Genomic DNA, 20,188 nt, shown 5'->3' with positions numbered 1-20,188 from the left:
AAGAGTACCCCCATTTGGTAGAAAATACCAACCAGGATCAAGCATCCTTTATCTGAGCAGTCTGCATTTCCCTAGTGAGGAAATCTCAAACTCCTGATATAGAAGCTATTTTTTCTTTCATGAAATGATGGAAGCTTCGATATCTCTGGGAATTAGAAGCATTAGGATGCAAAGAAATGTTCTGGTTTCTGAGAGGCTATTTTTTATGCTGTTGACAAATCTATTTTCTATGCAGCTGGTCAATATTTAAACCCAGCTTTGAGCAGACAGCACTACCATTTTTCAGCAGCACAGGCTTCTTGTCTGCCATGGCTCGGGACAGTTTTATCAAAATGTCCTTCAAACATAACAAACTGCTGTTTCTTTTCAGGATTTACCAGCATCAGAAATTTTGATTTATGAAAATGAAAGAGCCTGCTAGAGTCTATCTAAGAGTGAGGAACTTAAAAGCTGTAGTCAACATCCAGGATCCTGGTCATGCAGGATTCATGGCAATGTGAGAAATGAGACTTTCCACTGATCTTTTATTGTCTCCAATTTCAGCTGTGAATTAGCAGCTGCCTAACAGCAGCTCTAGTTAGCTGCTCTGCTAACTAGAACAGTTATGGCTGCTTATTTCAAAGTGAACTTGGACTGGAGAACAGTGAGTTAAAAGGGACAGTAAGTGCTGGCTAAAACCATATTTCTGACGTCACCAACCTCAGCAATCCTTGTAGTTAATAATAAAAATCCTGAAGGGCTATTTCAGAGCCCTCTTCCCCTTAATGGATTTATTGGTGCCTTATGAATGCCTTGTTCCACATGTTCTAATGAACCAAGTCCCTAATAGGCCTCTCTCAGCTTTACATTCCAGGGCTAATCATTGGCACTGTAATAAAATTGGTCAATGCTCTTTCCTGAGGCTAGCTATAATTGCATTGTGCTTGTATTTTATCTAGATGAGATTTTTACAGTGAAGAAAGAAAACAAAAGCCGTTGCTAAGTTCATCTCCAACATGAGTCTCAGCAAGTCTGATTCTTCTCATTTTTGTTCTATTTTTCAAATTTAATAATACCAAAAAACTGAAATTCTGTCTTGATTTATTCCTTTAGTGAAATGTGTTTTTGTTTTTAAGAAATAATTTTCCAACATACTTTTAATCAGCTCCCCCTTTTGGGAGTTTTGTATCTTTAGTGGGAAACTGTCAAAAATGCCTAATAAGGCACCCACTGCAACTCATTTCCATAATGCACAGTCTTCAAGGAAGTTTGAATGTTATGCAAATCTTATCTCTCAGGTCTAAAAAACAAGTGCGAAGGGATTAATAATAAAAAAAAGCATAATTTTGAGACAGAAAATGTGAGAGTCAAAATATACTCATTTAATATTTAATACTGTATGGAATCAGCACTTTACCACAGGATGCCATGACAAAGGAAACACCAGTTGTTTTCCATGTGCACTAGGCATTATCAAGGGTAGGAATTCAAAATCTTCCTAACTAGGCTTAAATATATATCAAAATCCTATTTTTGTCCTATTCATGGGTACTTGTACAGTATAATTTCCAGCTTTTCTCTGCAACATGAAGAAGAACTTCTCTTAAAGAATTCTTACTATTCCAGACATGAAAGACATTTAAGAAAATGACTACTAGACATTTAAAAGATACATGTGAAACTTTAAAAAGCTGTCTTACAGGCATTGCTTAGATAATTTTTTCTAGCCATGCTCTTTTTGAGTCAGGCTTCCTGATACTAAAAGAAACTGCTTTATTTATTGGATGAAATATGGAACAAATACTAATGTTCACAGTGCTTCAAATATGTAAGAGCGTAAGATTATCCAATAAAATAATTTTGGTCAACTCCAAAAATCTTTTCTCCAGGGCTTCACTGCCATCACTTCTGATAAACATTAGGTGTAAATTCCAGCTAACTGCTACAGATTTAAATGTGTCATTTCAAAGTTCTATTCAAATTCAATTAAAAAGTTGTATTTAATCTAAATGTTATTAAATATTTTAAAACAATAAAGAAGATGCTGATATCCTTTTTATTTGACCTTTTAGAGCCTTAGTTCAAGTAAGGAGGAGCTAGAAATAACCTACACTAATGGTCATTTATTTTTTGTTACACTCAAAACATATTCCAGGAAAAGAAGAAGCCCCCAAAACTCAGACTGAGACCGCAGTTCTACTCCTTTCAAATAGTCAGAGAGGGCATAATTCACAGAGAAAACTACAATGAAACTCAAGGGATAAAAAAGTATAAGGACTTCATCACAGGGAGCATTTAATTGATAATCTGATACTTTGGTAGTCTGGTCCTCTTTCTTTTTTATTTGCCATTGTAGAGGCAAAAAGGAGGTTGCAGGATATCAAATATAATTAAAATCCTACTTAGTCAAAGGGATCTTTCAGTTCTTCTTGTGCTGCCATAATTAAACCCAAATTCATTTGAGAGTAAGTTGTCAGTGATACAATTGTGTTAGGAAGCATTTCTTGGCTTCTGCCAATTTTAATAATACAAGTTGTCAGTTTTTGTAAATACAGATTTGATGATTATTTGCTGTAGGACAGTAGGTACTTTCATGTCCTCAGAATTAGAAAACCAACAAAATAAACCAAATGGTAGCTGCAGGAGAAAATGCATTCCTAGGCAGTTGAAATTATTGAGATCCTTTGCATGTACTGGGAAAATCTCACTAAAATCAAGTACTGTGAGTAGGCAAACGAACTAATTAATGGAATGGTTACTGGCTTTTGTAACCTTACCTGATGAAAAGTTTTGGCATCCAAACAATTAATGCAATAGCCACTAATCCAAAGAAGCTGAAAAAAAAATCTTATCAGCTAGGATATTTCCCATTATAAAACTGACAACCAAGAATTATTTAAGCTTTTTTAATCTTTATGCCTGAAACAGATGCCTTTGGGTTTTTTTCACTTTTCAATTTTCTGAAACGTTCCAACAAATAGATTTATAGAAAAGAAAGTCTGAACTATATCTAAACAACACAGCTTTTAAAAAAGAATCTTTAAAAACAATCTCACGGAATTTTAAGTCTCTCCAGATCTATTTGCCAGAAAGGTAGAAAATAAATTACAAATAAAAGAATGATGAGGCACTGAGGAAATTGCTCACATATACTCTGTCATAGTGGTAGCTGTTAATTTGTCTTGAAGCTCAGTGAAAGCAGGCACTAGGACAGAATAATGGTACTAGGATGGGAATTAAGGCATTTAGGAGCATATTTGGGTTAAGTATATACCTTCTGAGACAAAGAAAGCTTTGATTACTGCATCTGTATGAATCTCACACAGAGAGAAATCAGATCCTTAATGCAAGCAGGAGCAGCCTCCAGGCTGATCTAATTAATAACTGAAGAAGGCATTTTTAGCAATTAGCTTATTTAAGGGCATAAAGAAATGTAAGATTTTATCTTTTTTACCTAGCCATATCCTTTCTATGAGTGGCCCTTAGGTAACAGGAATACAACTTGATTGTTTTGGTGGCTGCATTCAAATGATGATGCTTTGAAAGCAGATGTCAACTTGTTAACTTTAATTCTGTTTTCAATTACCAGGTATCATTGAAGGTCACACCTTTACGTCTCTAATTTTGTGGTGGAAAAAGAAATTTCACATGCATTGTTAAAATTATTTCACTAGGCAGCCTTAGTTATAATAAAGTTCAATCCTCAAGATACTCAGTTAAGATACTAACTCTCCCAAAGTTAATGGGATAATGACTGAAATCAGGGTTTCTATTCAGTCCCATAACTGCCTGCCTGCATACCCATCCATAACCACACAAGTAATACAGCATACAGTCAGTATACACCACAGAAACAGAACAGGTAGGCTGGCAGCACCATGTGGTAACAGAAGAATCAACAGAAAAAACCAGCAATGGGATGCCTACATTTGTATAAAACTAAAGTTACAAGAAATTACAGCTCAATACAAGAACTTCTGAGTCTTGTAATGATGAATACACAGAAAAGCCAAATGGGCTCCAGTTCAACAAAAGCTTTCTTTAACCTGTCCTTATCCTGCAAAACCTTTATATACACACTGAAACCAAAGCATATGCTTGAATTCCATTGTGATTACCATACTTAGAAAAAGAGGAATGGGCTGCTAAACTGGGCTCAAAGGTTTTCTATTTAGTTCTTAATAAATGTCTAACAAAAAAGGGCAGCCTAAAAGCAGTAGGTTACATAAAAGGGAATGTACTTGGAAATGGCACTTCAAGGAGGAGTCAGTATCTCCCAATAAAGATAAGCTTTAATCACGTAACAGAGAACACAGCTCCTCTGCATGTGATGTGGAAGTTTACAGAGTACTGAGGTCACTTTGAAAGCAAAAGGAATGAAGGAATTAAAGAGAAGGGCATTAGGAAACAGAAGAATCTTTCACCCCTTCATCCTTCTATTCATTATTTGGATGTATGTTGAGATGCTATTCATGACTCTCTTATAAATTATGAAGAGAAATACACTATGCCAGTTCCTACATCACTGGTTATTCCTAAAAGTTAGCACAAGCTTTTCTTTTCCAAAACTGTCTTTGATGCAAATGTATTCTGTCTTTGCCTCCCAGCAAATTTAAGCCTCCCTTTGCTGGAGTACTCTTACACAGTATTATCACACCCTTTCACATTAGTCTAGATAATTTATTTCAATGATTACAAAGGTGCAGCTATTAACTAGGAGCAGAAATTTTTGCAAAAGTATCCTTTTAATAAATAGAAAGTTAGACATCTTATGTCCTCACTATAACATCAATATGTTAGACTTAAGGTTGTGGAGAGCTGTAATAACATAACAATCAAAGAAAGAACCCCACCCTTATTTCAACAGGTAACGGACAACAGGAAATGAAAGCAAATGCAAACAAACAAAAAAAGAGGACAGCTTGATATGCACTATCAGCTAGTTCATTTTCTCAAATAAAAAACCTAATATAACAAATTACTTTTAACCTAATTAAAATCTGACATTATTTTATTAAGCAATATCATTATTACAATAGCATACAGAAGAAAATGAAATACAATATAATTATGTAGCAAATAGTCTCATATATTAAGCCAGAACAGAAAGCTAATGCTTGAAATATTGAATTCAAAGATAATGGCTTGTAAATGGACACAACAGAAACAGTCTGCTACATGTGATTCACTCTTCTGTGTCTCTCCTCTCAGATAATGCACATTACTTCTAACACTGGTTGGACCCTGCTAAACTCGAGTTAGTGTTATATATGCTCAAGGAAGAACATTTTTAATAAAACAGTATTAATTAGATTGCAAAAGAACATTTCGATTATAAAAATCCCTGCAATGCCACACAAATATTTCAGCTACTAGAAATGGGCTTGTAAGCAGACTCTTGTCTGGAGAAATTTCAGTGCCCTGAATGTACCTCTCCCATGGCAGGAAGGGAATGTGAAGAAAACCAAGGGAAGCACATGAAAGCCCAAAAGAAGCACATCCAAGCAGGCTGGCACTTATGGTTGCAAAGATTCCTGATGTGTTTTGAAATCCCCAAACGGTTGTTTAAAGATTTTTCTTTGTGTAAAATGAAGTAGATTACTTCTTAGAAACACTCCTCTCTAAGGGTAGTCAAGAGAGAATACACACTCCTACACAAGCATTGCTCTATGATGCACACAATGCATCAACTTTTGTGGAAAGATGACTTTTGTATCATTAACAACAGGAAATAAGAGTTGCCAAAACAGGCAAAACACTGTCACACAGCATTTTATGTCTGTATGTCATGTTCCCCCAAAGACTAAATGTCCTCAAACTATTTTCTCAACACCTCCTTCCTTTGAAAAGATCTCATTTTCCTTCTAATACAACACAGCAGCTCTAGGAGAACCACCTCCAAAACCACTCCAGGGAGAAACTCAACCACTGAAGCTGTAAAGGTGCCATTCCCAAGATACACCACACTTAAAGAGTTATTTCACAAAGACCAGTCACCAAAACTCAACAGCCATCAACTCTGAGAAGGCCTCACAGCTGGAAGAAGAGGAAGGGGTGGTCAATGTGAAGGCACAGAGACATCCTACAGAAAAGCAAGGGGCACTGAGGCCTCCAGCAGCTTGCAAGACACAATATATCCTTGGACAGAGAATACCAATGCAAACTGCTACAAGCCAATTTTTATGTGAAGTGCATTGGTTCTGAACAAATAAAACACTTCACAGATGCTTTCAGTATGAAGCACTGACCACACAGAGCCATTACCACAGCAGCCTGGTGGCCAGGTACTTGTGGCTGCTGCAGGGGCACCTCAATTAGGCCACGAAAGCGAGAGCATTATATGAATCCTTGCAGAGAGCAAGGCCTGGATTTTGACAAAAAAAACCAGACTTGAATTCACTGCCACAGTGACAATTTGCCTGGGCAATTTCACTCCATTTCCCCCTCCACCCCCAGAGGGCCTGTGTACAACCAGCCATTCTCTGAGCCAGCAGCAGCTCTCCTGAGTGATGCTCCTGCCACATGCTGAGCCACTGCTCTCGGAGATGCCACCAGCCTACTCCAGAGAGCAGCAGAAACTGGCTCTAAGGAGAAATCTGTGTGAGTTAAAAGTGCCACACCACTGTCTGGACAAAACCATGTCCAATTTGACCCTGTTGGTAAGTGGAGACAATCCTTAAACTGGTCCAGAGGCATCTAAATTGAAGGTGTTTGAGCTAGTAATAAGCAGATTTGAGCTAAGCTGGTTAATGATATTTGCAAACAAGAATAAATACATTTGCACCTCAGGTGTCATTTGCTTAATTCTGAGAACATGTCTAATATTCTTCTGGGTATTCTGGCAAGAAAGCAACAGTGTATTTTTGGTCTGCCTTATCAAATGCATCACATCAGAGTAGGAAGCAAGAGACCTCCTCCTCCTCCTGTTTGGCTCTGGTTCAACTACACTCAACTATTACATTCTAGTTTAGGCACCAAGTTGTCTGGAAGCCATTGACAGAGTGCAAGGAGAGAGGCGGAGAGATGGGAAAACACTCCGAGGACTGAGAGCGGAGAGTCTGATTTCTGGGAAGAGAGTAACATCAAATCTATGCAGTTTTGTTACATGATGATGAGCTGGGAATAAAACAGCTATCTGCTGTTCATGTTGGGGAGAGAATTATAAGGTGTGATATACAGGGTTTAATTAGGAATAACAGGAATAATATTTAAACACAGAAAACATCTGATCTCAACAGGGGAGCTCTGAAGTGAAAGATGTATGAGGCTGTAGACAGTCTCTCAAGAGATACAGTGAATGCCCTACAGTCTGTGGCTTCTAAAACTATCCCAATAAATCTTTTGGAACATATATTGCAGGCCCAATGCTATTTTCAGTGAGGTGAAATGGAGACTCCAGACGTAGTTCTTGATGAGAATCTCAGTGGTATAAAAAAACATGTAGTAGAGTTTTATCAGCAGAGGCTCATCTTGCATTCCACACTTGTGGATATGTTTTTTCCTCCTACATATTTTATAATTTAGTTTCTTAAACATAGAATATTCAAAACAGACTATTTCAGCAGCCACATCCCACTCCCCCACTGCTCTTTCTGCCTTCACTATTACCTTTGTTTTGTCCCTTGTCTCCCAAACCATCCATTTGCCTCTACTGACTCATGATGTTTCAGAGTTGCCCTGTGTTAGATCATGGGGTTGTGATGTCCAGCAGCAGAGTGCTCAGTGACAGCTTACCCACTTTGATTCTTGCCTTAGTCCTGTGGATGTTAAACAGAGAGCAAACCATCCAGCTGGATTTTGGGCACTGGGCTCAGATCTTCTGTGTGTTAAAAGGATGCTAAAGACATATGAAAAATACAGAAGAAGTGGCAAACTCCCCTATCACCTGAGACTGAGATGACAGTAACACCCTATAAAACAGGGAAATGCATTACAGACACAAGCTGACTGTGGGCAGTGTTAGAGTTGTTAGGAAGCTGCTCCTCCCTTAGACAATGGGGCTGGCCAAGCCTTTTGGCACAAATGCCTCCTCAGGTGTTCCTTACCTGCTATTAGAAGTGCTGGTGGGCAATATTTTTGGACTAAATTAACTGCTACTTAACTGATGTAAGGAAGGCTGACAACAGGCCCAGAAAATACTTTTCTAGCATTATCTAAAATACACTTTTCCGCCCAAAAATTTCCATTTCCAAACCCCAGAGAGACAAAAGATCATTCTGTCTTCTCAATCCTTTGCTTATTGACTCAGGTTATCAGTTATCTCAACTGATTTCAGCTCTTCTAATACCTGTATTTCACTACAGATGCCCAGAGGCAAAGGGTACTTAGGAATTAGAGGTGTGAATTCATTTCCAGAGGCACTGAAACAGATTTAACCAAATCCATTGGGTAAATATTTAGCTGCAGGCTTGGTTTTAAGCAATCCTGTGAAATTGTGTTTTACAACACAAATGAATGGAAAAGGGGACTCAAAGGAGTCAGAGAGGCAGATTTTCCCAGTTGCTTACAATTTTATTTTTTTAAATTAACTATTTTGTCACTCAACCCTACTTTCAGAGCAGCTAGAGAGTACAAACACCTCTGCTGCAGTGTTGAAATATTTGGCAAAGGCCTTTTGGTAGAGTCTCTTGCATACAGGTCTTTATTCTGCAGTTGAGGAGAACCACTGAAAGGATTTCCAATGGCAGTCTCCAGCACCAGGAAGTTTGTTTACATCAAGTGCCAGTCATCCCTCACTATTATCCTAACTATTTAAGGCTCTACCCTCTAGTGCACAGCATCACAGAGATTCGGGAGGGACAGAAAAGCATTACAGGGTAGCCCTTCTGTAGGCAGTATTTGTAGTCAGCCAGTTTCTGATAGAGTCAGTCAGCCTGCAAAATTTTAGCATAGCAGTCATGTAGCTATGAATAACCTGGCAACATTAATAAGGTCACAATAATAAGGGAGAAAAGAAACAATAACAGAATCCCTTCACACTTCAGCTGCATCTAAGATTTTGCTTTTTTGATAATCATGGTAGGTGTGTAAGAAACATACTCAAGGTTGAGACACAAATAACTAAAATTCATGAGATCATTTCAGAGTGTTCTGCTGAAATTGTTCTGACTGAAATAGTGTCACTTTCTTGAGGGGGACATTAGAAAACATCAAAAAGCTCCCAAGTTTTAAAGATTATATATTTACTAAACTGTAACAGTACACACACATAAAAAATTATAAACTAATGTACTTGAAAGAGTTGGAGAATCAACATTTTTAAGGCCCTTGAAGTTACTGAATCTGTCAGCAACAGTTTGTGACATCAGCTGAATTCTTGAACACTGCCAAAAACTCAGGTACTGGAACAGTTTTAGGTGAGCTACTCTGAAGAGGAAGAACACTGAGCACCAAATCCAGTGCTTCACATCTGAATGCTTCCTGTTCACCTCTGACATGTCAACAGAAAAGCCAGGCGCAAACATTTTTTAAAAATCGGTACTGCATCCAACTTGAATATTGTATTTGCCACGATCAAAATGACACATCACATAATCTTAGTCCTGACTGCTCAGTCCTTGACATGGCAAAGGATTACAAAAACAATGAGTACAGTACTCTCTCAAATGTGTAAGGGAAAGATGTTCCTATTCTCCTCATGCACACCAAACAAACAGTGGTCACATCTGCACACATTGTTACATCAGGATGAAGAAATTGTTCATTTTATGTTTGTTTCCCTAGTATTACAAACACTGACTGCAAAACAGGTTAATGTCTGAATGTTTATGGCATAGAAAAATCTTTTAAAATTAAAATTTTAAGCTTCCCACAGGCAACACCTACTCAGAATAATCTTTTCTTCTCTACTTCTATGCCTGAAAAAGACTTCTATACACATTTTTGGTCCTTCCAGGCAAAATACAGCATCTGGACCATCACTGACCTGGTACAAAAGTATTTTACTTGTTCCTGAAGTCACGAAGCATCAAACACAAGCTCCAGTATATGCATCAATTTATGCTGATATTTATGGAGGAAAAGTACAGATTTGGGAAAAAAAAGGGACGTTCAGGTATACTTTTCAGCCTTTTTACAGTATGACTTTAAAAAAGAAAAATGTCTTTTTTTCCTTGTTTTTTTTATCTTTTTTTCCCCTCTGTAAACAATCCTCTTACATTCCAGACAGGTAATTGTATGGGAAAGTAAATGTTAGTTCTTTAAAAGAAAGGGCTTATGTTTCTTCAGAAGCTGAGGCAAAGCTGCCTGAACCATGGAAGAGCAGGCACTTAGGTTTGCATTTAATGGCTCCTAGCTGGAGTTACCACGAGTCCTGGAGCTAAATATTGTGGTGAATTTCTCTTGTCTGGAACAAACACTGTGAGTTCTACTTTGAAAACACGGCATCCTGATACAACCCCTGCTTCTCCCTTGAAGATGTCCACTGTAAAATGCAATAGTACTGCTCTACTCCTTGCAGGCCCACATGTAACCTCCCTCAGCCTCAACACCTGGGACAAGGCAGACCTAACACTGCTCCTCTAATTTCTGCCACAGAGACAAAGGGCAAAATTAACATCTCTCCATAGAAACAAACACTTTTAAAAGTCAGAAGCCATTTACTCAGAGTATTGCTATCCCTTAGCTTGCCATAGACTTACTCCCTTGAGCTGATATCCAACACAGGCTGCTACAGCAATATCTTTTCACAAATGCAACCTGCACAACATCTTATGGAAAATGTCTTGTGGGGATCTCAAAGTTCCAGTAAACATGTCTAAAATCTCTCCCCTTAGCAGTGGGTACTGAAGCCTGTTGAAGTCCACCTGGAGTTTTTGGCTGCAGCCCTGTCAAGTGAAATACCTGTTGTTAGTGGACAAAAGGCACCGGCTGACATCTGCAGCCATGCTTGGCCTGCACTGACTGATGCTTCTCTGCTGCTGACATGCCAACTTTCTACAGGTTGTGAACTGTAGAGTGGCTTTTCTCCAGCATTACATTCATTTAGAGCAAAAAAAAAAAAAAAAAAAAAAAAGGGGAACAGAAAGGGTGCATATGTCTGCAAGAGAAAAAAAAATTTTTTGAAATACAGAGTTTAATCTCAGTTCCACTTAAATCAATGAAAAGGCTTGCAATTACTTCAATGACAATGAAGTCAATTTTGCCAGGATTTTACCTATGTTTAATTTTAGCCATAACATCTTGTGTTTTCAAAAGTAACCTATGATGTAGGATACCTCTATTTCTGGATATATTATAAGATGTCCATTAGATGTCCACTTTCATAGAATAAGAGTTTTCCTTCTGTCCCAAAAGATCAAGGTGGGCAATGAAAATAAACATAATCCTTTGAAAACAATCTCATCTGTATGTTTGTTTATTTTGTAGTGTTGCAGTGTTAAAATTAGAATGCTGCAAGGTTAAATTGTAATGTGATCAGATTCAAAATCAAGAGGGAGCCAAGACAAAAGAACAGCAACATCAGAAATAACAACCCATAAAAGATGAATGACAGCAATGTGGGAAACAACAGTCACTTCTGCTCTTTAGTCACTGTGAGGTTCTCAATGAAAAAAGTGGCATTTGACACAAACCACAGGATCTGGTTCATCCTAGAGTGGCAGATGTGAAACTGTCACTAATGGAGACTGTATAGACCATTTAATCAGCTCATTTTTTCCCCACATCTTTATCCACTTTAATAACTTTAGATTTAAAATAATATGCTGTTTCTACAAAGACAAGGAAGTAACCTAATGACCTTGAGGTAATAATTTCAGTCACTGATTCCAATGGAAGTAATCTATCACTCAGCTCTCCAGAATTTTGACATGAAAAGTGTAACCAGCAAACAGTGAATACAGTTTGCATGGGGCACTCCCAGAAGAGAAAGGTTTAAAATATTCTCTATCCTTATGAAATAAATCAAAGAAGGGAGGGGGAAGTGATTTTAAAGTGTGGGCATAACAACTGAAACTCTTCTTCTTGGCCTGCAGGAGTTTTTAGGGACCAGTCATGGTCTGTTCTGCCTTCAGCACATCCATGGGACCTTTCTGTTTGCATCTGACCAGCCAGTGGAAGGGAAGATGGATTAGCATTTTCCCAGGCAGAATGTACGTAAAGCCCTGGTATTACTTGCCTAGAAGATCAGTTTCAGAAACCAGAATGGGGCTTCAGGTATTTACTATCCCCTTCCAATACAATTTAACAATTGAACAATATAAATGCCCTGGCTTGACAGTTAATTCAAGATCAGAAACATCATTATGAAGACATATTCTTTCATGTGGTAACACTCAATTTAAAATAGACCATGTAGAGTATTTTATTTCTGTTAGAAATTACAATTTACACTTTAAAATTTAGGTTTATGGACAAGGCGGGGGGGCATTTCAGCTAAACAGAAAATGTAATACTTTTTTTTTTTACAAACTGGTGAGATCATTGCAATGTTGTCCTTACACTATTTACAGCCTTTTATTATTTATTTACAACCTTAACCTGGTCTTGGTCAGAATTAAAAATATAGTTATGTGAACTTAGTAAAAGGGAGCAACAAAGCACTTTCTGCTCCCTGTCTCACTATTTTCAGATCTGTAGCTGTTCTCTACATTGCCAAGTCTAACCCCAAACCAAAGAAAATTTTCTGAACTAATTGTACTGGTGGAGTGCTGGAAAAACTTTTTACTTCCTAGGCTTTAGGAAGACAAATGGGAACAGAATGGCCCGGCTGCATTCTGAATTTGCTTTTGGAAGGATTTCTTTGAACTTCACCCAAAACTTAAGGGCCTGGGATGTTCTGCTATACAAAATGTATTTCTGAACCACAAGAGCTATTTCTGCACCTACCTGATACATTCTCTGCCTTACAGAAAAAGAACTCCTACAATTTCAGTAGTTTAAAATCACATCTCTCTCTCCATGCAGCTCAGTTAAATGTGCTGAGATGAATCCCTTGTTTAACTACGAGAAAACAGAGAGCACACTGGAAAAAAAAGCCCTGCAAAGAAAATGCTTCACTGTTAGCCATACACAGTCCACATGTGTGGTGTCACAATCTCTCCTGCAAGGAAGATCCCCAAGACCTGAAACCTCCCAGAACCACCGCAAGCCTAAGCTGGTGACACTCCAGTTCATGGGAATTTTCCTAACTGCTTCTCCTAACTGGGTGTGTTTGATGGTTTGATGGCACAAAGGTTTCCTATTGCAGCCACTTCTGTTGCTTTAAAACCATTAGAAGGTCCCTCTTCCAGAATAATTACACTTAGGCTCTTAAAAACCAAAACCTGACCCAAAATGAATAATTATTTAATTCTGCTTTTAGTCCCTTAAATTATTTATGTGATTTACAGACTTCTATATTACCAACTTGGAGGAAAAAAACCCCTACTAATGGCTAGCTTAAAACATACTCCTTCTTTAGATTCAAATCGTGGTTCAGGATTATTCAGTTTTCCTGCATTTAATACATCACTAATAAATTCACTCAGTAAAGGAGACTCAGCACTGAGATGCAGCAACAACATGAAAAAGAAGGCATGGCAGGAGGTGGTTTCATGACCTTACAGAAGGTCCAGCTGTAAGAGGTTTCCTCTTTCACAAGCAGGCAGTGCCCCGTCTCTGTGCTCACAATCCCCCATCATTCCTTTCTGTCATGAACGCAGATTCCCATTTCCAAAGATAATTGCCAAGTGTTCAAGGTGCAGAGACCACCACTGCTCCCCTGTAACACATTATCTTGGCAGTTAGGGAAGGGATTTCCAAGTCTCCAGTACAAAAGCACTTAGGAATACTTCGAAATAAGATGAGAGAGAAGGAGTGACAATGCAGACAAGGGGAGACAGTGGGGATACCAGAGGAGAAGGGAAATACAGGGAATGTGCATCCTGGAAGCTAAAGGGTTCCTACCAGTGCCCTTCACACTAAGATACTGCAAGTATTTTCAAAGCCTACAGAAGAGACGGAATTGTACCTTTGCATCAGAATTTTCAGAGGTCGGTCTCAGGTCTCAACAGTTACATTTCCAACGGGGAACAAACACAGAGGGCTTATGGAATAAAACAAGAACAACAAGTATTTTTGGTCAGCCTACTGATGAAGAACACATCAGTTTGAAGCAGTGCACCAGAGAAGCATTTGGGCACCTGCTGGATGGCTGCTGACGTGGGAGCTGTGTGTGCACTGCTCAGGAAACAATGAACGACTGGCAGGAAATGATCATAATCAAACAGTAACTCTTTTGCTCAGAGGCCAAAGGACTAGGCTTTGTTTCTCAAGCCACAGGAAGCAGCACATTTAAGATGCTCAGGACTGATGCAGTTAGCTACAGGGTAGGATAATATTCTTTGAAGATAGCTATGGCCACACTTCCAGTGAAACAGGAGGCATATCCTTACCTTTGAATCCACATCATTGCCCAAGACTACCAACTGTCTTTCACCCTGCAGTGCTGCTGAGATGTATAAACTCAATAAATCGTGTATTGAGATGAGAGCCCCTTTCCCATGAGTCACAAACTGGTGGTTTTGGTATAATATTGTCCCAGCACATCCACCTGTATAACTGGGACAGATGGTATAAGGAGAAAATTACCTACTAAGATGTGAAGCGAAGTTTGAATGCCATACAGACAATGAGGTCTAACTGGTACTTCCTAAAGATTAAAAATTACCATAATTTCAAGACCTCAGTGCTTAAGTGTATTCCCTAAAGCCTGATGATGAAAATCCTCTCAGGAAACTAATACAGGGGATGAAGTAGAATTTAAAATAGTCTGTCTTTTAGATACTGGGCGGGGGGGGGGGGGGAATCCATTTGTGTTGCTATTTAGGGCCATAATGTTTCTTTGAGTAGGGAATCACACAATAGCATTTCTATTAACCTTAGATGTTTTCAAACATCAACTTCTTTAAAATAATCCAATGAAAGCACTTTTCCATGTTTAAACATATTCCAAATAACACGTCTTATTCCTTATTTTGGAAGTTATTGCACCATTTGTTCTGTCTAAAAACCACATTTGTATTCATACAGATGAAGTCTGATCAGTTAAATTCTGGTGTTACTATTGCTGTTGAATTTCCCCTCTAGATTAGGAATACAGTTTGACCGTGCTACCAAATTAGGCACCCTAGGAAAGCCAACAAACTGAAATATGGTTTCTTCCAGGAAATCTGGAAAGGATCACATTTTCCCTATTCTGCAGTTCCTGACGCCTCTCCAATTAGAGAAAGGAAAAAGCAGACAGATTTCTCTAACAACTCTTCCTCATGAGGATCTTGGTGATCATTCTCAAACAGTCCACAAAGAAGACGAGAATTGTATGGTAATCTCCTGTCAGGCAGAAGATCTTAACAGTGCTTCCTGCCCCAAGCATTTGTACAATGGAAGCTCTTTCCCTTGACACCTTTGAGGACTTTATTGTGCTCATAAATCTTAAAGAACTGTAGAAGAAACTGGTGACAGATAAGAAATCATAAAATAATTGGTGTTTAACTACAGAAGAAAATTCCTTATTTTGTAAATATGCTCTTATAGACTACTGTTTTTAAGTGTTATTAATGGGTATTTACCTTTTGAATACAAGTGCATTTACTTTTGTGTCTGTGGAAACAGATGCACAACTTTTTTTTGTCTTGGTTCTGTAAATATTCAATTAAGCTAATAAACATTTAAACTGAAACAAATTAACTGTGCCAGTGCAATATCTCTGTTTCAATTAACCTTTTAATTTAAATGTTCATCTGCCTACTTTCAATATAATTTAAGACTGGTAAAAATCCAAGAAATCTTCAATATAAGTGAAAGATAGCCTGACTAGAATGATAATAAGTCCTTAGGTGAGATGTCAGCAATGATTTTCTGAGCAAATTGACAATAAAGAAGGGTGATGTATTTATGAAGCCTAGGGGTTACGAAAACAAAAAAAAACCCAACCCTTTTTTTTTTTGGCTTTGCTCTGCTAACTTCAGCAGAATTAACAGTCAAGATGTTCCTAGTTTTCCCATATTAGCATTCCTCAGTGCACCCTCAGCTTCAGTGCTGCTGTCAAAGGGTGCTTGAAAGTCTAATCTGCCTCTTTCCGTTCTAAGAAGCACTCCAAACAAAAATACCCCTAACTAGAGACAGCTAACAGACTTTTAGTCCTCACCTTGTGACATAAATGTGTGAGAAGGAACATTCCTAATTACAGTTAGTAGGTGGGTGGGTGGCACAGTGCCTCCCAGCCCTGCAAATCCAGCTGCTTTCAGTCCAGTGCTCAGCTGCAGCTCTCCATGAGACTGGGGCGGGACACCTCAGAAGCAACCAGAGCTGCTTCAGCATCTCAGAAGAACAGCACACAATTTGACACCAATAAAAGACTACCTACGCAGCAAAAGGAAGGGGAGACTTGCACTTAGCACTTGTTTTACCCTCCTTCACCCAATCTGACAGCACTTCTTAGATCACTTATCTGTAATAAAAGAGCTCATGATATTTCATCTTTTCATTAGTCATTTTTCTTTCTGGAAATCATGAAAAAATAAGTAATTCAACCTAATAATTTATGTCTAACGACAGACATTAATTACTTTAGGTGTTTCTGTGTGTGCATTTGTGCATATTTGCACACACAAAAGCAAGTAAACGACACTTGGGCTACATGGGACCGGCAAGCAGGGAGGGAGGTGTCTTGTCATAGGTTCATTAATTAGTATAGCCTGGAGTTGATGGAGGAGGTGGTAGAATCACAGAGAAGACCTTTTCCTTAGCTCAGCATCTGGATAGGACCTTTAGTCTTTGATGTTCAGAGCTACAGACTATCCCAGCACAGGTTGATCAGGCAACAAATCTGCTGGAAGAAGCCATGCTCCCTTTCAGCTCCAAGATCTAACTTCTCTAAGAGTCACCAGGGGCCCTAAGCTTCTGGCTAAAGGAGCTGATTTTTTCAGTTTTGCTACTGAAAATAATAATTTGCACATATTCCCAAAAGCATCTCTAAGTTTTAAGGTCTCTGCACTATATGCCCACCTTAAAAAGCTTTTCTTTTGGCTGCACCTCTACCACTCCATCAGGATAAGAGAATTTTCTTTTCAGGGTGTTAGAGATTTGGCATTTTTTCCTTAGGAGACCCTACTACTGGAAATGAGCAGTTGAACAGACTCTTTTTCTCTGCAAAAGAACAAAGAAGTTCTCCATGGTTCACAGCTGCAGAAAACAACATGCAGCAAGCCTGAAAGCAGCGGAGCTCTAGCATCTCATGACTGTTCTGTAGCATAGACTCGTGATCTGTGAACACTTGGGACTTGGCAAGCTCTTCAGAGGAAAAATTACAGGAAGTCTGACCACAGACAAATGTGGCCAAATGGCAGCTTTACATCTGTCCTTGAGGCATTAATATACAAGCCTCCTTTTCTTGCTCAGTGGCTACAGCAGTCCTGGACCAGAGCCTCATTTTCCACAAGCTGTTGAATGTGTTTAACCTGTTTCAGTACACACTTAAAGCTGAAATGGATGTTGAAGCCAGCCCTACAGACATCCAAGATGAACATCCTGATGCCACAAGCTCTAGTGCTCTATGAAGAACTGAACTAACTTCTCCCAGGATGATTTCATAGCAAGCTTTCTTCCAAAGAGAACAGTTTTCTTTAATTTCCATGTTCAATACTTTAAGTATTTTAAAAGGCTGGACCTTTTGAAAATAACTGTTCCTGAGAGCACAGCTCCTGCATGTGAAGAAGACATTCTGGACTGCTGCCAATGCCCACCCGGCCCTGGAGATGTTAGCCCTCCCTTTGGAAACGCTTTTGTTCATTTTGATTGAGCCAGATGAACATTTGGATATGGAGCTCAAGCTCCTAGAGTTAGCATCTGCTACTGTAATCACCCATGTACATATTTATCCCTAGAAAAATATCTCAGCCATCTGATAGCTGAGTGAGGGGCTGGCCTGCTCCTACTGGTGCACATATTCCTATATCAATTAGTCTCTGCAAGTTGTTCCATATTGGAATTTTGCCTACGTTACTATTTGTATACAAGGCATATACACATCGTATCACGTAGCCTTACAATTTTGTGTCTGTTTTGGTTCCTACTGATCAAGAGTCCAGATTTCTTTCTTCTCAGAGGCTGACATACAGTCATGTCAGTTCAATGGATTAATTTTTTTTCTTAGCAGTCAAGTCAGTTAGGTATTTCTGCTGTTTTCCACCAATCCAAATCTAGTAAAAAGATTATCATATCAATAAATTGTGTGATTTAATCTGCAGGAGTGGGCAGATGAGATCTCCCTTGCAAATCTGTTGACATTATTAATGAGTTACAGTTCAAATGCTGAATAAAATCTGAATTGCAAAACTGTGCAGTAAATTTATTCTCATGGCACAGCAGTGCATTTTAGCAGTCTTCCATGACTTTCTCAGCTGGTTCACGTACAAGAGGCACCCATAAACTACAGAATTATTGTTTGTTTATTTCAGAGGTTTCCGCTAGCAGAGAGTATTATTTGTTTTGAAGGTTTTAGAAAAGATTCAGTGGGGTTAATGAGACAGTAGAAAGAGGAACAAAAGTCCAAGGGGGAGGTTCTATTCTTTTGTAGGATCTGTACCCACAGATCCTACAAAAGAATAAAAAGTAGTATTTGAAAACACACCAAATTCTTTGCCAAGTCATGACCAAATTTATAATCTTTAGGGACATTTGTATAGTCTAATATTGTTCTAGAAAAAAAATACATGTAATGGAATGCTATTTGGTGAAGGAAACTACCTTTTACTGACAGTTCTCATATTCCTTCTGCTCACAAGGCTTCACTAAGAATATGATTTTCCATACCCCTATTTCCATAAACTCTTACCTTTTTTCTAGTCTTGCAAAGATGACTAGCTGGACACTTTTCAGGGTTGTTTCGCTGGTTTTGCTTAACCAGTGAAGGTTTTAACTAAGACTCTCACTTCCTTTTCTCCTTTCCCTGTGATAAACTATCACATCTGTGATTCCAAACACAAAAAGAGAGGGGTAGCGCTCAGTAAGAAGGTGCCCTGTTTCCTTTTATCTAGATTCCTTAATTTTTTAATTCCCTGGAAAAACTCACTCCTGGTGCATCTCTGTGACAGTCAGTGAGATAATGTGCTAGTGGTACTATGCTATGAATCACTTGCATCCCTAGTGCCTTACACTTTGGGCCAGAATGGATGGGTTGTATTAGTGAAAGAGCTCTTGGGTGTTTGAATTAGGTTCCTTATTCACCTAATCAAACAAGGTCCCTAAATCTAGACAGATTAAGCTCCCCTGATTGCTTAGATAATTTGATCTGGATTCCCTTGCTCTCCTCAAATTGGTGGAATCAGAGCTAAATCACTGTCCTACTTCACTTGAGTTCTCCCTCGTATAGCTAATCCCTACTCAACTTCCTGCAAACCTGTCTCATTCTGGGATCAGGAATCATTAATGGGCTGCACGTTTACATGGTTTTCTATTTCACAAATTCTCTCCCAGGCAGAGTGGCTGCTTCCTTCTTCAACAGCGTTGAAGTCACCTCATTACAGCCAGGGGAGCCTCGCTCAAACCTGAGCTGTGACCGTTGCAGTCCCCACAGCACCACACAAAGCACACTTGCTCAGGGCTGTGAAAAGGCTGCCCACCACTCAGACTTAGCTCAATTATACCCCTCACTCAGACTGCCCCTTCTTGCCACTAAAAGGGGTGAGTGTGGGGAAGGTTTGGCCTTTGCACCATCCCTCAGTTTCCACAGGAATGCTTCCAGTCTGCTGACAGTGGCAATGAGCCCTTTGAACACAGGACCACCAGGGTATAAATGTATGGGGAGAAACAGAGAGGTTGCTTGAAATCTTTTACTTAGGGCAGTGGAGAAGGACTGCACATTTCAACACCCTTGATATGTTGCCTGATGTTAAAGGAGTGGTAAGTCCTAAGAAAGAAATATGTTGTAATTTGTAGATAATAGAAAGTATTCAAAATGTTGGAAACCCTTGATGACAAGCAGAAAAAGTCCTAAACCATCTAACTTGAATTTCAGGAAGGCTCTCCATCTTCTCCACTATCATTTTGGTCCCTCAGTTTTTCCTCTTCTAAAGTACTGCCTCCACCTCATGGATGCCACTTGAAAGCCTGTCACATTTAACCTAGTGATGGCTAAAAGGAAAAAAAAAAAAAAAGAGGTGCATAAGGAACATGGGGGAGTTAATAGTTTTTTGAGTTTGACATGGGTCTGAATAAACATTTAAGT

The 20,188-nt window shown here is 38.8% G+C and overlaps 1 protein-coding gene and 1 long non-coding RNA gene across 8 annotated transcripts in view; one reads left to right on the top strand and one right to left on the bottom strand.

Moving 5' to 3' along the window:
• Window positions 1-20,188, bottom strand: part of DTNA (dystrobrevin alpha) — a 233,019-nt gene that overhangs the window by 111,210 nt on the left and 101,621 nt on the right. The window lies entirely within an intron of this gene.
• LOC135278788 (uncharacterized) lies at window positions 5,714-10,933 on the top strand. The gene is made up of 3 exons (XR_010346198.1): window positions 5,714-5,760; window positions 5,858-6,638; window positions 9,875-10,933. It is a non-coding gene; the product is annotated as an uncharacterized LOC135278788 (long non-coding RNA).

The sequence above is a fragment of the Passer domesticus genome, chromosome 1 (genome assembly GCF_036417665.1).
Source record: "Passer domesticus isolate bPasDom1 chromosome 1, bPasDom1.hap1, whole genome shotgun sequence".
Classification (NCBI taxonomy): Eukaryota; Metazoa; Chordata; class Aves; order Passeriformes; family Passeridae; genus Passer; species Passer domesticus.
This window is presented reverse-complemented; position numbering and strand designations above follow the sequence as displayed.